Source organism: Triticum aestivum, chromosome 7D (assembly GCF_018294505.1).
Source record: "Triticum aestivum cultivar Chinese Spring chromosome 7D, IWGSC CS RefSeq v2.1, whole genome shotgun sequence".
NCBI lineage: Eukaryota > Viridiplantae > Streptophyta > Magnoliopsida > Poales > Poaceae > Triticum > Triticum aestivum.
The window spans coordinates 228,451,708-228,475,611 of record NC_057814.1 but is presented as its reverse complement, the minus strand read 5'-3'; positions in this window follow the sequence as shown (position 1 = coordinate 228,475,611).

The following is a 23,904-nucleotide window of genomic DNA, read 5'->3' as shown; positions in this document are numbered from 1 at the left end:
CAACTATTATTTTACATGGGTTCACCAGAATAAGTTCTGGATATAGACCAAAGCTATTTTGTTTGGTTTTGTTGCCTCCTTAATATCTTCTGTTCTGGTACTACTAATGTAAAACCACAACTTTTCAGCGAGCTATGGAAAAAATGGTGGAACCGCCACCTTCTGAAGGTGGCGAGGCAACTATAACCGCAATGTCAGCTCTTGCTGTAGTGGGTCAGTACCTGTCCACTAACAGTGCCAAAAGCACGTCCGTGCGTAATACTAGGTTGGTTGTCAAGGCAATCTCAAGATATGCAAGCTCAAAACAATGTTGTATCTGTGCTCCAGACACAAGTCCATTCCCTAACAGAGACCCTTTGTGAAACAAGGAGAGACATTGTTCGATGTTGTCAAGATATGCATGGTTTTGAAACCAGACTATCAAACATTTGCTATGTTGTTCAAGAGTCTAGGAGAACTGAAGGCGAAGGTTATGGTGCTCCATCAGACAATACAACATGAAAACGTAATAGTCAGGTCAAATGAACCGAGCTTCTGAACTAATGGTGGTGCATTTATCTGCTAGACGGTTAACTTTTATGCCAACCTTCCTTTTGTTTTTAGTTGTAATTTGTTTTGGTGCGATACAAAATTTGTTCTTAACGTGTAGCCACCGGCTGAAGAAAACAGCAAGCCATTTTTGTATAGTGTAGGGTGTTCCCTATATTTGCACTGGTGGCGAACTTTGATGCCCACCGGCTGTAGTTAACATGGGCCTCCTACGGGCCGTAGAAACAATGGGCCTTCTAAGGGCCGTGGAAACAATGGGCCTTCTACGTGGCATAGAAACAATGGGCCTTATACGGGCCGTAGACACAATGGGCCTTCTATGGGCCATATCATCAATGGGCCTTCTACGGGCTTATGATCGGTTGGCCAAACATGGGCCAATAACAGCCCACATTATGGCCGTAAATGGGCTAGAGTTGAAATCGTCCGTTCATGGGCCGACCATAACGGGCCGTCGTTAATCGGCCGTATTTTGATGACGCTATGAAAACGGCCCAACGTATTAACGGGCCACAAACGGGCCGACTGTAACCACGGGCTGAATTTGGCCCACAAGCAGAAAATGACAGTAACGGGCCGTAAGTAAACGAATGTGGAAATGAGCCCAAGAATAAATGGGCCCCGAGAAGGCCAAAAGATAACATGGGCTGGAAACGGCCCAACGGAATAATGGGCCGTTAATGGGTATAAAGTGATACACTGTTCATTACGGGCCAGTTTCACCACGGGCCGTTAATGGGTATAAAGTGATACACTGTTCATTACGGGCCAGTTTTACCACGGGCCGTTAATGGGCCGAGAGTAATAAGGGCCTCATATGGGCTGAAAGACGTCATGGGCCATACATGGGCCGAAAGTTAAAACGGGCTGGAATTATATTGGACGGCCCAGATGACGCTACTGGGCCTAATTCGGTTGGGCCGTAAACGGGCCCTGGGTTAGCGGGCTGTAAAAGGGCTATATGTGAACAGGTCGTTAACAGGCATGCCGTGGGTCGGCCCGCCACCTTTTGACCAAGTCAAACGGGCCGGCCTTTTCACAGGAATGGGCCTCTGTTGGGCCGTGCCACGTGTCGACGTATCATAGGCGCTTTGTGTCCAATGAGTGAATGACATCTGTCCCAATGGTGAGCCGACACGTGTTTCCTCTAGCCAATGATGATTTTACACGTGGAAAATCCCCATTGGTTGGGGCTGTTAATGGGTTATCGGATCTAAAACCGGACCCGATAGCTTAACGGCGTTCCGTTACGGTGGATGCCATGTGTCGGTCGCCCTTGACGAAAGCACTTCTGTGACGCGCGATTTATCGTCATGGAAGTGGACACTTCCGTGATGATAATTTTGGTAATGTCATGGAACACTTCTACGACAGCACATGTATGACTATCTTGATTCTGTCATAAATTTGTCATGGATGTACATGCATAACAATAAACGCGACCTACTGTGACAAACACGTATCATCACGGAAGTGTATTTTTTTTGTAGTGTTTACCCTAACCCTAGGACATCGGTCCCACCGAGTTGATCATATCGGTTCCACCGAAAAGCCTAACGTTCACATTTTGAACTAAATCGGTCTGACCGAGTTTCATGATTCGGTCCCACCGAGTTTGGTGAATTGTGTGTAAGAGTTAGATTTTGTGTGGAGGTTATATATACCCCTCCACCCACTCTTCATTCGTGGAGAGAGCCATCAGAACGTGCCTACACTTTGAGCATTCATTTTCTGAGAGAGAACCACCTACTCATGTGTTGAGACCAAGATATACCAATCCAACCACAAGAATCTTGATCTCTAGCTTTCCCCAAGTTCCTTTCCACTCAAATCTTCTTTCCACCAAATCCAAATCTGTGTGAGAGAGTTGAGTGTTGGGGAGACTATCATTTGAAGCACAAGAGCAAGGAGTTCATCATCAACACACCATCTATTACCTTTTGTAGAGTGGTGTCTCCTAGATTGGTTAGGTGTCACTTGGGAGCCTTCGTCAATATTGTGGAATTGAACCAAGGAGTTTGTAGGGGCAAGGAGATCGCCTACTTCATGAAGATCTACCCTAGTGAGGCAAGTCCTTTGTGGGCGATGGCCATGGTGGGATAGACAAGGTTGCTTCTTCGTGGACCCTTCATGGGTGGAGCCCTCCGTGCACTCGCGCAACCATTACCCTTCGTGGGTTGAAGTCTCCATCAACGTGGATGTACGATAGCACCACCTATCGGAACCACGAAAAAAAAATCTCCGAGTCTCCAATTGCGTTTGCATACTCCAATCCCATCCCTTTACATTCTTGCAACTTGCCTGCTTTACTTTCCGCTGCTCATATACTCTTGCCATGCTTGCTTGAAATGTATTGTGTATGTTTAAACTTGTGCTAAAACTCCACCTTAACTTGAGGAAATTAAAAACTGCTACTTTTCTTTGTTAAGGGTCTAATGACCCCCCCTCTACACACCTCTTCTCGATCCTTTCAATTGGTATCAGAGCATTGGTCTCCATTGCTTTGGTTTAATAACCATTGGAGGAAGATGGATGAGTCTACATTGGGGAGTCTTAGACGTAGAGTGCCTATACTTGATGGAGAGTTCTTTCATGAGTGAAAAAATGAGATGCTTGTGATTTTCAATGAATATCGTTTGAAAAAGTATATTACTGCTAGCCCTTGTTCACCCCATGTTGATCCTTTGCATCCTACCCTTGATGAGTCTATTGACATGATCCACAACCTTAGAACTGTTAATCTTATCACTAGAGGTTTGCCTAGAAACTTGATTAGTTGCTTGCCTACTCTTGATTGTGCCTACACTATGTGGAGATTTCTTGAGGAACGATTTCCAAACTATTCCTTGCAAAACTTAGATGAAATTCTCCATAAGTCTATTGCCTTTAGTAAGATGAATTCCAATGATCCTAAGTTTGGTGATTGTCTATTTGAGCTTACTAACCTCATGCGTGCCAAAGGAGATGTTGGAATCATTAGCAATATCATCTCCGAAGCCATTAGAATTCATAAAGATGAACATTGTGATGATCATTTATCTAATGAATCACTCTCTCTAGGAATTGATCCATCACAAGACAATGTTGAACATGGATACTGTGATGAGGATGATGATAGTGACTTTGATCTCGATGAGTCTATGAGACACTTTGGTCTTATGGCAAATCTTCGTGGTTACATGGCTGGAGGAAAGGAATGGGTTCTTGATAGTGGATGTACCGATCACATGACTGGAGACAAGGATATGTTTCGTGAGCTAGCTGAAAATGACGGCCCTCGAAAGTATGTCACCTTTGGTGATAACTCAAAGGGTAAGGTGGTTGGCCTTGGTAAGGTGTCCATCTCACATGATAGCTCCATACAAAATGTTATGCTCGTTGAATCTCTTGGCTATAATTTACTTTCCGTATCTAGACTTGCCGACTTTGGTTTCAGTGTCCTATTTACTGAAGTAGATTGCAAGTGTTTCATAGAGATAACCACAATATGGTCTTTACCAGCATACGTAGAGGTGATCTTTACATTGTTGATTTCACTAAAAAGGCTCAACCTAGAACTTGTTTTATTGCTAAATCTTCTAAAGGCTAGTTGTGGCATAGAAGGTTAGGTCATGTGGGCATGCGAAATCTTGATAAGCTTATTAAAGGTGATCATATCCTTGGAGTAAAAGATGTTATATTTGACAAGGATAGATTGTGCAGTGCTTGTCAAGTAGGAAAGCAAATTGGAGGAAGTCACCCCGTGAAGAACATCATGACCACGAGAAGACCGCTCGAGCTACTTCGTATGGATTTCTTTGGTCCCAATGCCTACAAAAGTCTCGGTGGAAACTCATTTGGTCTAGTTATAGTCGATGATTTTTCAAGATTTACATGGGTGTTCTTTCTTGATGATAAATCGCAGGTCCAAAAGATCTTCAAGAACTTCGCTAGGAAGGCCCATAATCAATTTGAAGTAAAGATCAAGAAGGTTCGCAGCGGCAATGGAATGGAGTTCAAGAACGCAAATGTGGATACCTTTCTTGATGAAGAGGGGATTTCACACGAGTTCTCAGCTACGTACACACCTCAACAAAATGGAGTTGTTGAGAGGAAGAACCGGACTCTTATTGAGATGGCGAGAACGATGCTTGATGAGTACAAGACTCCAAAACACTTTTGGGCGGAAGCGGTTGAGACAGCCTGTCATGCAACAAATCGCTTGTATCTTCACAAGCTACTCGACAAGACGGCATACGAGCCTCTCACCGGTAACAAACCCCAAGTTGGATACTTTCGAGTATTCGGCTCAAAGTGCTACATTCTTGATAAGCATCATCGTTCTAAATTTGCTCCTAAATCTCATGAGGGTTTCCTACTTGGTTATGGCTCAAACTCTCACACTTACCGTGTCTACAACAATTTCACCCGAAAGGTTGAAGAGACGGTAGATGTGAAGTTTGATGAATCTAACAGCTCGCAAGTAGAGCAATTGCCAATTAATGTAGGAGACAAAGACCCTTCAGAAGCAATTCAAGACTTGTCTATTGGCAAGGTTCGTCCAACGGAGGTGAAGGAGAGTACCTCGTCCATCCAAGTGGAAGCTTCTACCTCACGACAAGGTGAACCAAGAGTTGACATGGAAGCATCCACAAGTGGGACACACCAAGATGACGAAAACGAGGAAGTACACCAAGATGAACCTCATCAACATCCTTCTCCACCGCGACAAGAGAACGACAACATCAACAATGAAGAAGGCCAAGAAGAAGAACACGATGATGAAGAAGATGTTCCACCCCGACCCAAGCAAAAGTTCTCACGAGTTCGAGCAAGAGTCTCAAGAGATCATCCCGTCGAACAAATCTTCAATGATATCCAAACCGGGAGAATCACTCGCTCTAAATCTCGTTTGGCTAATTTTTGTGAACATTATTCATTCATCTCTAGCATTGAACATATGAAGGTTGAAGAAGCATTGGAAGATCCGGATTGGATAAATGCCATGCATGAAAAGCTACACAACTTTGAGAGAAACAAAGTGTGGACGTTGGTCGAGAAGCCCGACAACAACCACAACATCATCGGTACCAAATGGGTGTTTTGCAACAAGCAAGACAAAGATGGACAAGTCGTTCGCAACAAAGCACGTCTCATCGCCCAAGGCTACACTCAAGTCGAAGGTATGGACTATGGTGAGACATATGCCCCCGTTGCTAGACTTGAGTCCATCCGCATCTTACTTGCCTATGCTAATCACCATGATATTACCTTGTACCAAATGGACATTAAAAGTGCTTTTCTAAATGGTGAAATTGAGGAGGAAGTTTATGTTAAACAACCTCCCGGCTTTGTCAATCCTAAGAAACCCGACCATGTTTACAAACTTCACAAAGCTCTTTATGGTCTTAAAGAAACTCCTAGAGCTTGGTATAAATGCTTGACCAAGTTCCTTATTGGTATATATAACCTGACCCTAGAACATCGGTCCCACCGAGTTGATCATATCGGTCCCATCGAAAAGCCTAATGTTCACATTTTGAACTAAATCGGTCTGACCGAGTTTCATGATTCGGTCCCACCGAGTTTGGTGAATTGTATGTAACGGTTAGATTTGGTGTGGAGGCTATATATACCCCTCCACCCACTCTTCATTCGTGGAGAGAGCCATCAGAACGTGCCTACACTTCCATCATTCATTTTTTGAGAGAGAACCACCTACTCATGTGTTGAGACCAAGATATACCAATCCAACCACAAGAATCTTGATGTCTAGCCTTCCCCAAGTTGCTTTCCACTGAAATCTTCTTTCGACCAAATCCAAATCTGTGAGAGAGAGTTGAGTGTTGGGGAGACTATCATTTTAAGCACAAGAGGAAGGAGTTCATCATCAACACACCATCTATTACCTTTTGGAGAGTGGTGTCTCCTAGATTGGTTAGGTGTCATTTGGGAGCCTCCGTCAAGATTGTGGAGTTGAACCAAGGAGTTTGTGAGGGCAAGGAGATCGCCTACTTCGTGAAGATCTACCCTCGTGAGGCAAGTCCTTCGTGGGTGATGGCCATGGTGGGATATACAAGGTTGCTTCTTCGTGGACCCTTCGTGGGTGGAGCCTCCGTGGACTTGCGCAACCGTTACCCTTTGTGGGTTGAAGTCTCCATCAACGTTGATGTATGATAGCACCACCTATCGGAACCACGAAAAAAAATCTCCGAGTCTCCAATTGCGTTTGCATACTTCAATCCCATCCCTTTACATTCTTGCAACTTGCATGCTTTACTTTTCGCTGCTCATATACTCTTGCCATGCTTGCTTGAAATGTATTGTGTATGTTTAAACTTGTGCTAAAACTCCACCTTAACTTGAAAAAATTAAAAACTGCTACTTTTTTGTTAAGGGTCTAATCACCCCCCTCTAGACACCTCTTCTCGATCCTTTTAGAACCGATGACGCAATGACCAATTTGTATCTTCAACTTATACCACATAGACCAAAAAAAGGGGGCCCCAAGATCACGCCAGGAAAATAGCCCAGACAAATACGCACGTGCGAACAAGATGAGAAGTGGACACAAGACGTACGGCGAGACAAGGGACACACGTGACAAAACTACCCGCGGTCAAGATTTGCACAACATATAAAAGAAAACGGGTTGAACGGTCAGGAACTTAGATGAGATATTGCTAAATTTGTTTAAAAATCATAATTTCTAAAAATAAAAAGAAAAAAGAAATGGAGAAGAAGAACTAAAAAAATTCAAAACACAAATTAAAAATCATGAACTTTAAAAACCAAATGAAAAAGAGAAAAAAAGATGGACATGCGACTGGGTCGGATGAGTTGTATGTCGAGGACAAACATGCAACTTAATCGATTGAGTTTCAGGTTAAAAAAAGATATGTAACTAGATTGAGTTGCGTGTAAAAAAATGGACATATTCATAGATAAAAAAAAATAAGGATACAAGATTCAGAACAATCCTAGAACACTCACTGCATCACCGCGCATTGGCATCCCTTGCGTGTCGACCATTCGTGCTCATAAGGTTCTCTGCTTTTCTTCTTTTAGGGTCATGAGGCTTTCTGCTGGACGAAAAGAGGAAGTGAGGTGAGAAATAGTGTCTAATGAGAGTGACATAGGAAAATGATAAACAATTAAGAGCGAACCAACCTGTGGTTGGATGGTTAGAGGGACTGTGGTATCCCTAGCCCACTAGGGTTCAAATCCTGGTGCTCGCATTTATTCCTGGATTTATTTCAGGATTTCCGGCGATGCGCATTCAGTGGGAGGAGACATTCCTATCGACGACGAGGTGCCTACGGTGACTTCGTAAATTTCAAGATGATATGCTAGCTCAGTCTTTCGGAGGTGCTCATAGGGATAGGGTGTGCGTGTGTGCGTTCATAGGGGTGAGAAAAGACAAACAAATAAGAAAGACAAACAATTAAGAAAGAAAGGTTTGACACGGGCCACGTTACAAAAAAAGAAGCTGGACAAGCAACACCGACGCATGACTGGGGTCAACAAAAAAACACGAAATCACTAGTTGAGGAGTACTCGTTGCAAATATCACTCCAACTTCCCAGGTTGCAACAAGTGGCGCACATGCAGCGCGTCACTTGTCGCAACCTGGGAGTTTTTCCTTTTTTCGTAGATCTGTTTATTCAAAAGGTTATATCTCTCGAACCGTGCATCCAAATCTCAAATCGCTTTCACTGTTGGATTCCTCGCGTCGAGATCTTCAAAACTAGATCCCATATTGATAGGTTTGACGAACTTTTTTTTACGAAAAAAACCGGCCAAAAAACCGGACGAAATAACTGAACCGAAAGCATGGTTTTTTCCCTTTCCTAAAGAGGCACGCCCGTGACTCTCGCGGAAGCAAAACCGTGACTCTCGCGAAAGGAAAAAAAACAGAAAACACGTTTTTTTCCGTTTCCGAAAGGCACGGCCGTGACTGTCGCGAAAGCACGCCCGTGCCTCTCGCGGAAGCAAAACCGTGACTCTCGCGAACAGAAAAAAAATAGAAAAACGCGTTTTTCCCTTTCCGAGAGGCACGGTCGTTACTCTCGCGAAAGCACACCCGTGCCTCTCACGGAAGCAAAAACATGACTCTCACGAAAGGAAAAAAACAGAAAACATATTTTTTTCGGTTTTCGAGAGGCACGGCCGTGACCCTCGCGAAAGTACAACCATGCCTTTCGCGGAAGCAAAACCGTGACTCTCACGAAAGGAAAAAACAGAAAACACGTTTTTTTCCGTTTCAGAGAGGCATGGCCGTGACTCTCGCGAAAGCAAAAAAAAACGAGATTTTTCATGTTAAATTTTTTTGAAATTTTTTTTGTCGAAAAATTAAGGAAGACAGGTGGAAAACCAAAACATCAAAAAACCCCGGGAAAAAACCGTTTATATAGCCAAAAACGTGTGCGGAAAAAAATCCGAGGGGCGCGCCCAGAGCGCGACACGTGGCGAATGGCTGAGAGCGCTTCAAGTGACGTTGATCGTTGCGAGGCACCCGAAGGAGCGCTCCTAACTAGTGGCTCCCAGGGACGCACAACGATGCTAAACAAGCCCAAACAAACAACCGACTCAAGATGCGGCCTAGAAAAACACTACCACACGAGACAACCGACACGGGACAATGCGACGCGGGACAACGCAACAGATCACCAGGTGCACAATTTTTAAAGACAAATAATCTAACGGTGAATGACTTAGATGTGAGACACCTATATTACATCTAAAATAAAAAAAAGAAATAAAATAAAAGGAAGAAAAGAAAAAAGAAAAAAACAGACGAAAAGGCTCACTGTGATCTGGTCCTCCATCATACGTACATGCTTGTCACATTCTGCCTCTAGCCCACATGAAAAAACAACACAAAAAAACTTCATCTCTAACGCAAACTAATGCGTTGGCCCAGACATACATATAGAAACAAGCCTGGACGCAAACGGAAAAACAGCCCACAAGCAACGCACGATCAGCGCGAGCGATCAAACAATTTACATGAATTTTTAGTCTTTTAATTGTGTGGTGGATAACTTAGATGTGAGACAACTATTTCACATCTAGATGTGAAATGGCAAATCTGTATTGCTAAAGGGGAGTTCGTGTTTGTACGTCGTTGTTTTTGGTATAGTAGCTCTTTCTCCTCCGCCCGTGGGTGTCAGCGCTAAGCTCTTTCCCACCCAACGCGTGAAAAGTTTCTTTTAGAGAAAAGGCATACGCCGACTTTATAAATAAAGCCACCACACAGAAAACATAACAAAAACAGTAGCAGTGATATGTGCTTTTGTCCTATGTGTTTACGTATAAGGATGTGTGCTCAATCAAAGTATATCATTTGTAAGATGATGGTCTTGAAATAAACTTGTGAAGATGCAATTGTATACATCCTTGCCAGAGAATTCTAATATCAGTTGAGACATACGTTGCACGTGCACCACGTTTGCTAGTACATAACAAACGGCGCACAGGCGAGAGAGGACAGCTAATGCCAAACAGGCTAGCAACCAACTCAGAAAACATAAGGTGCGCAACCAGCCTGAAGACGAACCACCAACCGCAACATGACAACAGGGACTGGGCAGCTTGATCTTGCTGAACCAGAAGAGAAATCGATGCCCGAACACGGGAAATAAGCACCTCCGTTGCGTCACAGTCATCATCTTTAATCAATAATAACTAGCAAAGTGACTCGCGCATTTACGCGGCTAGGTCTCTAGCGGTGTAAAAATATTTCTCTAATACTTCCTCCGTTCCTAAATATAAGTCTTTTTAGACATTTCAAATGGAATACAACATACGATGTATGTAGACATATTTTAGAGTGTAGATTCACTCATTTTGCTCCGTACGTAGTCACTTGATGAAATCTCTAGAAAGACTTATATTTAGGAACGGAGGGAGTACTATGCATGGGAAACCCCAATTCGCTTTCCCCCAAAAAATCGGGAGTACAACACATGATGATACATGATTTATCGATTATTTGCTTCTTGGTTATTTGAGATTTTCTTGAACCATATTCAAACTTATTAACATTTGGATTAATATGCGGTGGTCTCCATTTATTTCCTGTTGGCCTGTTGCCAGAGAAAACATATGAAAACCTCTGATAAGCCCTCTTGAATAGTATAATAGGCAGGCATAGAGTTGTGTTCCTTTGCATGATATTGTGCTCGTCCTTCTCGGTTGTGATAGATATAGTACAGTATTTTGATTTCTAGATCTCAACAACAATTTAAATTAGGATTGGTTGGAACTAATCGCTAGTTTTGTAGCACATGGAAATTTTTATATATTTTTAGGTCTAGATTCTCTGTACTTTCCTAGTTATAGTATCACTATTCTCAGGCATATTTTATTCATTTTTTTATTTATGAACATTTGTGAGATTGAAATTCATCAAGTTTCAATTTTGGATCCACGCAAGAAAAACTCCTATGGATTAAACCACTACATGTGGTATTGTCAATCTGATCTATCTGTAGATACAGATTGGCACATTTAGGAACATTATGGCCAATATCATCTTAGGCATCATTAACATTATATTCACCCATATACAATAAGCCCTAATTTAGGCATCAATTTTTTTTTGCGAAAATACCATATCTTTTTTTTTTGCGAAATTACCTCAGTAAAGAAGGGTTTAGCAAAATCTCTCCTAGCTTGCATGACGGTCTCCACCTGATCCTCCCCTGGGGGCCAATAAATTTGCAGATAATTCCATACTCTATGGCTAAATCTGCAGTTAAAAACAGGTGGTCTCTGTCTTCTCTATAATTCCCAGGGCAGAGTACACAAGCAGGTGAGTCACACACATTCCAATGCCTTCTTAGCAGCATATCTTGGGTGTTTAGCCTATCCATGAGAATACCTTGATTTTCATGATACAGGAGGAGGCCCGTATCCATTTTAATAGAGGATTAGGGATGATATTTTCATGGTACAGGAGGAGCCGGGAAGTCTTCGTGCACGTGCCCCTAAGGACCCACTGGTGCGCGTTAGTCCTAAACAAATAGTTTTTAACCCCTTTCCGCGACGGCATTTGGAACCGTCGCCAAGTGAGTGTGGGCGATAGTGGGGTCCTTCCCACACGACCCTGAAACCGCCAGGGATATGCCCTCCTGGCACACACGTTCGGCAAAATTATGTCGTGTGCGACCGACGAGCATTCAAATACGGAAATACGTACAGTAGAGCTAAAAAATACAATTATATGGCAAAATTGTTTCCGGTCGCAAGTACATCCCACATAGTCAGTCCCCGCTAAATGTTTCCATTCGTATGTACATCCCACACAGTCGCTCCAAGGAAAACGTTTCCGTTCACAGGTACATCACACACAATTTTTCCCGTTAAATCGTTTGCATTATTGAATGTATCACACACGGTCCGTAGAAGAAACTGTGTGGCAAAGGCTGTCCATCACACACAGGTTTTATGTGGTAAACATTTGCACAAGGTGGCCTAACGCAAACAGTTTTCAAGAGAAAGTCGTGTGTGATTGTTCATTGATCCAACACGGTTTATTCCTAAAAACTGTGTGCGTTGCCTGAGGTCATCGCCCATGGTATTTTCTCAACAACCGTTTGCAATAGCAAAACCCAATTAGCAGGCTAATTATCCATTAGCAGGCTAATTATCCGATTATTCATAATCCATTTATTAATCTAATTGACATTTCATATTAAGCACACAATATATTTCATTTCCATATTAAGGAAGTAGAATTTCATAATTGAAATACATCAGAGTACAACATGATATAGCTTCAGCACTCAGCTACCCCATTACACAACTGCACCAACAGCAAGTTCCACATGCAACATGTAGAACCTTTCGAAATTAGCATCATAGATGGAATATAGACAGATGCATCTACTCTGGAAAACTGCTGAAGCGGAAGGCAAATATTGAGCCTTCATTCATATTGAAGGTCTTTGCAACTTTAGGCTAGTGCCTGTGGATGATTGACCGTCCGTCCTTCGTCCTCTTCAGGAACACTTCAATATTGAACCGTGGGTGTTGTATGAAAAACTTCCTTGCCTCCTGACCATAGAGGTGGTTTGAGAGGTAATCATCAGTGAACTGCTTTGGAAAGGCCTGAAAACAAGGATGTGCATAAATATCTTCTCTTTATTGGAAATGGGGCAAAGGAATAAAAAAAGGCAAGGTATAATAGTTAGTACCATCTTGTAGTGAACTGATGTTCTTCATTATGCAGACAAAGATCTTGTTGTTTTTCGTCGCTAATTTCTTTATCCTAACAATCTTTCGGAGTTTCTTCATTTGATTGATATTCATGGACAACTCATTTCCCCATATGCAAAAGGGTCGAACAGTGGGTCAAAACCTCTGACAGCAGGACCTACATGTGTAAGACCAAATTGTTAAAAACCAAAATATTAGAATGGTTCCTGCAATTGCACAATGATGTGCTATTAGAGAACGGACCATGCACCTGCTAACCTCGATTGTAAACCTCAGTGCTTCCCATTGTTTCCCTGCAACACATATAAGGTAGTTAGTCATCAGGTTAAGTAAGGGTTCGCATGCTATCAGTAAAATATGTTGATGAAAAATAAGCACATTACAGATTCATTAGATTAATTCAAGCCAGACGGAAAACCTATCTACCCAAACCAAGCATGATTAAGAACTAGGAAATATAACATTTGTATATGTTTCTCATGTATTAAGTGCAGCCAAATTCGATTTATTCCTCACATGCACAACAATACAAAATTCTACCCACGACAATTGGACATTGCATTGTAGAATTGATCCAATCAGTTAACTAAACACCACAACAAATGAACCAAACATTAACTGAGCACCACATTGCACAATATAACATACTCCTAATAGAAGATCAGACAGTTAACCAAACAGTTAACTACAGCCAATTGTAGCAATTGTATTTGTTTCTCATGTATTTACTACAGCCAAATTCAATTTATTCCTCACATGGTATACAATAACAGAATGCACCCACAACTATTGAACATCGCATTGCAGAATTGAACTAAACAGTTAACTAAACACCACAACACAAATGAACCAAACGTTAACTAAGCACCACATAGCACAATGTATAACCAAACCAAACATGCTTGACAACTTGGAAATATAGCAATTGTATTCGTTTCTCATGTATTTTGTAAAGATAAATTCGATTTATTTCTCACATGGAAGATAATACAAAACGGCAGCCTGAAGAATTGAACATCACATTTGCAGAATTGAACCAAACAGTTAACTGAAGACGACAACTAATTAACAAAACAATTAATAAGTGAGCACCACATTGCATGACATATAGAACATATACACTAGAGCAACAGATTGCATGGTAAAATTAGATAGCACAATTCACTAGAATTTGTGAAGGAAAGGCGGGAGCAGCACAGGCAACGGGTAAACCAAGCATGCTTAACCGGCGTAGCTAGCAAATGGCAAGGTGCTCCTCCAAGATCTGGGGGTCGGCACGAATGGCAGCCATCGCGACCTCATCCGCGCGTGCGGCCGCGATTTGCTTCTCCGCTGCCAAATGCTCCTTGAGATCCTGGCTATACTACATGCACCATGGCTTAGGGCGGCACTTATTTGGTGGAGGGGTCGGTGATTTGGGTGGAAGGTGTCGCGTTCGCGCCGGCGGTCGGGGCATGTGGGATGTGGAAGGAGGAGGAGGATGGGGTCAGGTGTGGATTACTTGCCTGGATAGACGAGGCCGAGCAGCGTGAAGGAGGGTCGCCGGCGAGGAGGCAGCGACGCTGCAAGCAAGGAGTGAAGGTTTCAACTTGGAAAGTAAGGCGGAAAGAGGGGAAATGTGGCTTTTGGTAAGGGGGAGGGGCGGGGAGGTAGATATTTCCACGGAAGCCGAAAACTTGAAATCGCTTCAGCCAAAAAACTGGCGTGCAAAGTGTCATCAGACACGGTCCCTTATTCAGAACTGTGTACGTTATGTGGACATCACAAACGATTCAGATAGCTTAACCCGTGTGTGATGAGTTTGAACGTCAAAAGTTTTGGTTCGAATTTCCATGGTTAAAGTGGTCATCCACGTCATTGCATAATTTGGGTACACAAAGGATACTACAGCACACCCACACTTCTTAATCGAGCAAGTTCAGCAATAAAACAGAGCTAGCTGACCTAAACATTACTCTAACAAATTAAAGACCGGTGCTCTTAATTAAACAAAACAAAGAGTACCACTACGGCTGGTGCTCGTCGATCTCCGCTGCCGCCTCCATGTCCAGCGCACGCCCGACGGTCTCCTAGGGAAGGGGCTCCATGGCATCCATCGCACCATACTCGACAAGCATCTCGCCATCCGCGTCCGCCATCTCTTTGGAAAAGGCCACCACGAGCTGGGTGTGGGCGGACATGATCTAGGCTTGGACGGGCTCCGTCGTCTCAAGGTATGCGGCGGAGGAACGGACGGCTGCTCGAACGCTCTCAGCGATTGCCAGCTCTTCGGCCGTGGGTTGCCGACCTTTGTCGGAGAAGCTTCATTCGATTTGTGCGGTGACCGCCAGGAGCTGGGCATGGGCGGCCTCGACATGGTCGTGGGCGGCCTCCATCAGGGCTAAGGCCGCCGCTGCGGAACGGGCAGCTGCTGTGTCGCTCTCGCAAGTTGCTATCCCTGAGGCAGATGTTGCTGCCGCCACCTAAGAAGCAACAACGGCCGTTTGGGCTGCCTTTGCCGCCCGGTCGCACATTGTGGCCGCGCTCATGCACCTTATTAGCACGCGCATGGCGGCTGCGGCCGCGCTCTCTTTGGAGTGGGCCACCGAAGTTGCCCTCACGATGCGGGTCCACGTGCCCATCTTACACCGGTGATGATTGAACAATGAAATGATATTTGGGGAGCGAGCTAGTGTGCTTGAGACGCCGGTTTTGGACTGTAGCCGACGCACCTTCTCGCGTAAGCCATAGGCGTACTATACACCGACGGTGCTCCAAGATATTTTGTACTACACCTCACACAGTTGGAGATAATAAACTGTGTGGGATCTACTTGATTTGAATTACAAAATGGGGTCACAGTGGCAATGGATGCTGTTTGAATTGCCAGACCTTTTATCTGTAGTGAACATGCAACTATATGTGTGTCGTAAAAGAATTGGAATTATTCAGGGTTCGTTTGAACATTTTATACATTAAATTGGTTTTCTAGCCATTTCAGGTGCACAATTCAAAATTAAACTAAATGCACATGCTCTAGTGCATATAAATTGGTTGAAAAATCAAATATGTGCCCTTGGGTGCATGCTTAGGTCCCATGCAAGAAATGGGAATGAATTTCAAACACCAGGGCACCATTGATTGCCGGCAAAACGTTGAGATGCCTGGTTTTTAATTTCTAGTAAATCCAAAACTTGTCTGAAATTCATGAAACTTGGAATACTATCATGGAGCGGCATCAACATGCCGTGGTAAGTTTTTTGTCACATTTGGGGCATGTTTGGGTATATGCTTCTCACAAACCGGAGCTTCTCACAACAAGCATGATGGTTTTCGGTAGAGAACGTCCCACCTTTGGGGACGAAACGATATCCATTGCCTCTTTGTAAGTGCATCTAGTGCCCCTTAGTGATTTTGGTGTGTTGAAGACCTATAGGTTAAGGGACTGATGCGTTTGTGAGTGTACACAGGTCTATAAGTCTATGAGGAGTTTGATATTTACAGAGAAAGTCGACCCCTAAAAATGAATGTCTTCAACTGAAGACTTTGGATTTCTGAAGACTTTCTGAAGACTTTGAAAGTGAAGAAATTGGTGTGACCATGAAGACTTTATATTCATACGAGGAACATGAAGCGTGAAGACTTTTGTTTTCGTAGTTTCTTTTTCTCTTTTTTGAAGTCATAGGAAACACCATACTGCTAAAGGGGGTCGAGGAAAAACTAAGGAAAAGTTTCCATGTGATGCTCATCTCAAATCCTACACCTACCAATCCCTTCAAGTGAAGCCATTGGAAATCTCATGCAGTTCAGTCAATTTCTTCAGTGACAGAGACGAAGTTCTTCTGGTCTCTGAGGAATTTGTTCTGAATGAGGAGTTAGGAATTCGCCAGTGTGGATTGCCTACAAGTGAGGAACATGATAGCCCTGAGGAATTTGATAGTCAAATTTCCGACCGTTGTTGTGCTATGCGCCAGCTGTCCCAAAATATCTTATCCACCTAACGGTCATATCATGGAAGGGCATGTATGTCTTATCATGTCGGGCTGCTCCCTAGGCTATAAATAGCCGCCCCCTACAACCACTAGCTGGTTGGCTGCTTCGAGAGAAACTGACACTTGTCATTGAGAGCATCCCATCCTTCGAGGACTTTGAGCGAAAATCATCAAGTGAGAAAAACCCAAACCCAAACACCTACAAACCCAAAGTGATTGAGCATCACTGAAGAGATTGTTCCTGCGTGGATCCGATGCTTGTTACCTTTGAAGACTGTGCATCTTCCAGACGGTTAGGCGTCATGGTCTAGAGCATCCAAGAGGAAATTGTGGATCGCCGAGTGACCGAGTTTGTGAAGGTTTGGAAGTCACATGAAGACTTACCACGAGTGATTGGGCGAGGTCTGTGTGACCTTAGCTCAAGGAGAATACAGTGAGGACTGTGTTTCCTCAGGTTTAAATACCTAGCCTCTCCAACCAGACGTACAACTGTCATAGCAGTTGGAACTGGTCTACCAAATCATTGTCTTCTCCGAGCTAACTGGTTCTATTTCCTCAACCCTTCCATCTCCTCATTACTGTGTTGTGTGCTTGTTCCTATCTGTTTAGACTTTGTCAATTTCCTCAGTTCAATTTCTTCAGTCTGTTTGTCTTCATCCTGTTTTATCCTGTGCTTACGCTTTCTGTACTCTGTGTCTGTTTTCATTTCATCACGATGTCCATGTTTATGTTATGTCATGTGTGCATTTGAGTACTTATTCCACTGCAAGTAGTTCTTCGCTTAGGAATTTCCTCACCCTGAAATTCCTCAATGAAGAATTCATAAAAATTGCCTATTCACCCCCCTCTAGTCGACTTAACGCACTTTCAATTGGTATCAGAGCTTGGTACTCCCTTGTTCTGTGTGATTTTGGTTTAACCGCCTGGAGTTTTAGTTATGTCGACCGCAGGAATGAAGACTGTGTCATGCCCCATCTTTGACGGTCATAATTATCCCAAGTGGAAGGCCGTGATGAAGAAGCGACTCATGGCAATGAACAGCGAGCTATGGACCGTCACTGAGATTGGTCTTACCGATCTGTGCAAGATGGCGGAAGCTGATGACATTTGCAAGTACACTCTTCTCAACCTCACGGTGAAGGACATCATCTGCTCCTGTCTGTCTCAAAATCAGTTCAGTAACATTATGCTTCTCAGCCATGCGAAGCTTATCTGGGACCGACTCTCTGAGGTCTATGAAGGTCATAGATCTGACCGTGATCCCTGGTTTGAGGATTTCATGGTATCGCGCAAGGCTATGATTTTGAGCTAGAATCATCATCCTCTGCACCGTGCCTTATGGCAAAAAGTGCCAAGGTAACTGAATGCTACCTGTCTGAGTCAAGCGATGATGAACCTGGTGACGAATTTGGACCCAGCTACACCAAACTTGCTTCCCTTTCCACTAAACAGCAAAGAGCTCTGGAAACAGTTCAAAATATGCTTAATGAGAGTGATGATATGTTGGGTGAAGAAATGGATCGCACTAAAACTTTGACTGGAAATCTTCAGAGACTTCAGTCCAAGTTTGATAATCTTCAAAGTCATCATAACACTCTCTTATCTGATCATGAGAAGCTTTCTTATGAATTTCTTCAAAGAAAGCAAGATCTTGAGTTGCTAAGGGAGAGTTATGAAGATCTTCAGAAGGAGCGTGATTCATTACTAGATCAACAAATCAGCGCTGCTCAGGAAGAATTTATTCCTCCATGTTTGAAGTGCATTGAACATGAATCTGCTAATTCTTCAACTGAATGTTCAAATGCTTCTACTGCTACAAATTCTTCACCTGTCTCTGCTATCACTAATTTCTCATCTGAGGATATTGCTAGTATCACTGACAATGCAGGGCTGAAGGAATTGTATATGACAGGTGTCGGTGTCAAAACCGGCGCATCTCGGGTAGGGGGTCCCGAACTGTGCGTCTGAGGATCGAAGGTAACAGGAGACGGGGACACGATGTTTACCTAGGTTCGGGCCCTCTTGATGGAGGTAACACCCTACTTCCTGCTTGATTATCTTGGATGAATATGGGGTTACAAGAGTTGATCTACCTCGAGATCGTAATGGCTAAACCCTAGATGTCTAGCCTGTATGATTATGATTGCCTCTACGGACTAAACCCTCCGGTTTATATAGACACCGGAGGGACCTAGGGTTTTATAGAGTCGGTTTACAGAGAAAGGAATCTTCATATCCGAACGCCAAGCTTGCCTTCCACGCAAAGGAGAGTCCCATCCGGACACGGGAAGAAGTCTTCTATGTTGTATCCTCATGGCCCATTAGTCCAGCCCACGTCACATAGCCCAAACGCCCGAGGACCCCTTAATCCAGGACTCCCTCAGTAGCCCCTGAACCAGGCTTCAATGACGATGTGCCCGGCACGCAGATTGTCTTCGGCATTGCAAGGCGGGTTCCTCCTCCGAATATTTCAAAGTAGTCCTTGAACACAGAAAACGTGTCCGGCTCTGCAAAACAGGCACCACACACAACCACAGAGAGTATAATATTTAACAAGTCCCATCTACTGAAAACTTTTGTAGCGAGACCTTACGTCCCTGCCCGGTTATTATTTCGAATCGTTTTTGTTAGCTTGCCGCTCCGCGTTTCGAGTTGCGGTTTTCATTGGCACATCTTGTCGAAGCAGAGATTGTGTCCCCTTATCGCGGGATTCTCATCAACACGGGTGTGGGTAATCCAAACGCACCGTCTGCATGACCCTTGGGGAATAGGCGAGTTTTAAGGCGAGTGGGGAGACGCTTGACATTCGCGGCCTTTATAAGAGGATAAAGATCCATTCTTTCACCCACGCCTTCTGCCTCTCTACCCATCCGTTCTCGAGCTCCAACGCCCAAGCTTCCATCCTTTCCGCCCCCAAAAGCACTCCGACCATGTCCGGATTTAGAGCGCAGGGCAAGTGGATGGCCTCCTCCGTTACGGAGGAGAACATCACGGAGCTCCGTGAAGCGGGTACTTGGCCCATGAAATCGCCCACCACCTTCCGGCCAAGGGGCAGATCATCCCCACCCCGGAGCCCCACGAGAGGGTGGTATTCATCCCCCACTTCATCCGCGGGTTAGGACTTCCCCTCCACCCCTTCGTCCGCGGACTCATGTTCTACTATGGGCTAGATTTCCATGATCTAGCCCCAAACTCTTTCCTCAACATCTCGGCATTCATTGTCGTGTGCGAGGCCTTCCTCCGCATCCCACCCCACTTCGGATTATGGCTAAAAAATTTCAATGTGAAGCCGAAAGTGGTGGATGGTCAGCATGCAGAGTGCGGAGGTGCCATGGTGAGCAAACTGTCCAACGTCACATGGCCCATAGACACCTTTGTGGAGACCTTGAAGGGGTGGCAACAACAGTGGTTCTACGTCACAGAGCCCCATGACACCATCTGGGCCGCGGCTCCCAAATTCTAGTCTGGGCCCCCAATGCGGCTTACCTCCTAGCTAGAAAAGGGCCTGGACTGGGCGTCATCGGACGAAGTGTCAGCGCTGCAGATGCGTATCAAGAGAATGGTGGACAAGAACATCAAGCTTGTCAATGTGATCCAGGTGATGCTTTTTCGCCGGATCTTTCCTTGCCAAAGCCAGACTTGCCATCTGTGGGAGTTCGATCTGTCCAAGCACCAGACCTTGGAACGATTCTTCGGCTCCATGCGCGAAGGTATCTGGAAGGTGCTTTTCAAGGCCAATCAGACATGGCCGAAGATGACCGAGGACCGCGGATATAACCTGACTCAACCAGCCAGTTCGGTAAGTTTTTCATGCTTCAAGGTGTACCTCTACCTGTGCATTCAAGGAAGATGTCTAAGCTTCTCCACTTGTCTTTTCAGGGCAGGATAAAGAAGGCGGAGCGGATTCAGTGTCCGGCTCCGCTGCCTGAAAACCCAGCTATCCCACTTCTGACGAAGATGCTTGTTCGGGCGCCATACCAGGCGCCGGAGAAGAAGGCCAAGAAGAAACACGATGACAGTCAGTTTTCGGCTTTCTCTACTGAGGTGTTTGTCCGGATGAACCAGAAACACAATCGCAGTAGTTCTCCCTTTACTACCCTAGCCGATAAGACGGAATGTAAGGTAGCAAGCACGGGAGCCAGGCAACCCAACTATTGACCAAAGACATGATTCGGAGCCGATGCATATAATGCTATATTTGGGGCGCCGATTTATACTATAAAAAGCGCTCGGACTTGTTGCAAACGTATGGGGCGCAATAGAGCCCCTGGCGAGTTAAGTCGTACCAAAGTGTACGGGTGCCAAAAAGTAGTGAAATATAATGAAGGAATAAGCCAGTGCCACATATGTTGGGCCGCAAACTGTTTCCATTATAATCCGATTGATACATCAAAGCATATTTGTACAAGTAATGTGATAAGCAACAAGGCTATTTGACGTGCCGATACCAAGGAGAAGCTGCGTGCGGGTCCTAAAAACAGGCAAAGTGATCGTCAAGAAGATCACCTAGATATTCGGCTACATGTCTATGCAGCTTGCTTCCTTGGTATGTTTATCCTTTGAAAGGTTCGACGATCAGGCCGTCATGAGGGGCCTGTGAAAAAGAAACCTGAAAAGGATAGAAAGAAAAAAAGGGAAAGTATGAGTGCCCAGATAAGGTCGAACCGTAATCAAGTTATGCCTCCGTCTTTGCCCATGGTATTTTTAGTGCGTAATTATGTACGCGCGGTACGTATGCCGCAATTCAGTCAGGACTAAGACAGAGGCCGAATTGCTAGTCGAACTCCTGACGAGCTGGACTGTCGTGCTGTGGAGTAGTCCGGACTCGTTTAAAACTGTCCGGGGCTTGGCCGCCGAATTGATGTTTTGCTTGATAAGGCCGCCCTGTACTTCTGCTGCCAGGGCCACGGTGTGCTCCTCGGTACGAAGGGAGCGTTCCATGTTTCCATTGACTGTTATGACACCGCGTGGTCCGGGCATCTTAAGTTTGAGGTAGGCATAGTGTGGCATCGCATTGAAGCGAGCGAATGCGGTTCGTCCAAGCAGTGCGTGATAGCCACTGCGGAAGGGGCCGATGTCGAAGATCAAGTCTTCACTTCGGAAGTTGTCCGGTGATCCGAAGATGACTTCCAATGTGATTGAGCCCGTGCAGCGGGCCTCTACACCTGGTATTACTCCTTTGAAGGTAGTTTTTGTGGGCTTGACCCTTGATGGATCGATGCCCATCTTGCGGACTGTGTCCTGATAGAGCAGGTTAAGGCTGCTACCACCGTCCATGAGGACTCGCGTGAGGTGAAATCCATCAATGATTGGGTCGAGGACCAGTAAGGCTGAGCCGCCGTGACGGATACTGGTCGGATGGTCCCGGTGATCGAAAGTGATCGGGCAGGATGACCATGGATTGAAGTTTGGGGCGACTGGCTCTATCGCATAGACGTCCCTGAGCGCACGTTTGTGCTCCCTCTTGGGGATATGGGCAACGTATATCATGTTCACCGTTTTGACTTGGGGCGGGGGGATTTCTTCTGTCCCCCTGTGTTCGGTGGACAGGGCTCCTCGTCATCGTCCTCACTTGGTGACCCCTTCTCCTTGTTCTCGGTATTTAACTTACCGACTTGTTTAAAGACCCAACAACTTCTGTTGGTATGATTGGCGGCTTTATCGGGGGTGCTGTGGATCTGACATGGTCGATCGAGTATTCGGTCCAAGATGGATGAGCTCGGATTGTTTCTTTTAAATGGCTTCTTCCGCTGACTGGACTTGGAGCCACTGAATCCGGCATTGACCGCCGTGTCATCGGTATTGTCACCGTTGTTCCGACGCTTATGCCTGTTGCGTCGGTGCTTGCCGTTGCTAGTTCTGGCTTCAGAGGTGCCAGGTTCACTTGCATTATTGCTGCTACGGGCTTGCCAACTATCTTCGCCCGCGCAAAAGCAGGTCATAAGTGCCGTGAGGGCTGCCATGGACTTCGACTTTTCCTGGCCAAGGTGCCGGGTGAGCCATTCGTCGCGAATGCTATGTTTAAAGGACGCTAGGGCTTCGGCATCCGGATAGTCGACGATCTGGTTCTTTTTAATTAGGAACCTGGTCCAAAATTTCCTGGCCGACTCGCCGGGTTGTTGAACGATGTGACTTAAGTCGTCGGCATCTGAAGGCGTCCTCCAAGTCCTCCCAGCTGCCAATGGAGTTTTCTGGCAGATTGTTTAACCAGTGCCGAGCTGGTCCTTTGAGCTTTAGCGGGGGGTATTTGATGGCATGAAGATCATCACCGCGAGCCATATGAATATGGAGAAGAAAGTCCTCAATCCATACTGCGGGATCTGTTGTTCCATCATATGATTCGATATTCATGGGTTTAAACCCTTCTGGGAATTCATGCTCCATTACTTCGTCAGTGAAGCAGAGGGGGTGTGTGGCGCCTCTATATCAGGCCAAATCACAACGCAGCTCGGATGGAGTCCGTCTGCGGTTTTCGGCCCGAGCGTGATGATGCTTGTCGCGCCCGGCCAGATAGCTGTCCTCGCGCGTGGGAGCACGCCCCCGCGATCCATAAATCGATCTGGTCTGACCTGCTCGATTCTCCAAGTCTTGTCTTAGGTCGTATGTATATCCCCAAGCTGTTATGTCTCTGCTTTTACGGCGAGGTAGTATGGGCTGGTGTTCGGCTTGATTTGCCGTTTTGTCACGGCCACGCGGTGGCCGCTCGGCCGCGTTACGTGCTGATGGTATGGGCTCTAGCGCCTCGTCGTCAAATTGAGGTAGCAGCTTATGCTTCGGGTAACTCTTGGTTGGGCGCTTGAGGCCATATTCCTCGGCTGCTAGGACATTAGTCCACCTGTCATTGAGCAGATCTTGGTCAGCTTGAAGCTGCTGCTGTTTCTTTTTTAGGCTCCTTGCAGTGGCTATTAGCCGGCGCTTAAAGTGCTCCTGCTCAAGGGGTTCCTCAGGCACGATAAAGTCTTCATCGCCGAGGCTCACCTCGTCTTCGGAGAGTGGAAGCTAATTACTATCCTCCGCGTCTTCGTTTACAGCCTGTTTGTCAGGGCCAATTTGCCCATCTTCCCGATCGTCCTGTTTGGAGGTTGGCTCGATGGGGTCTTCTTGGTCTTCGGCGTCGTCCGGAGTATTGTTGTCTCCGGTGCCGGTAGTGCTATCTTTCCCACGGTGTGATTTGGAGCGGCGC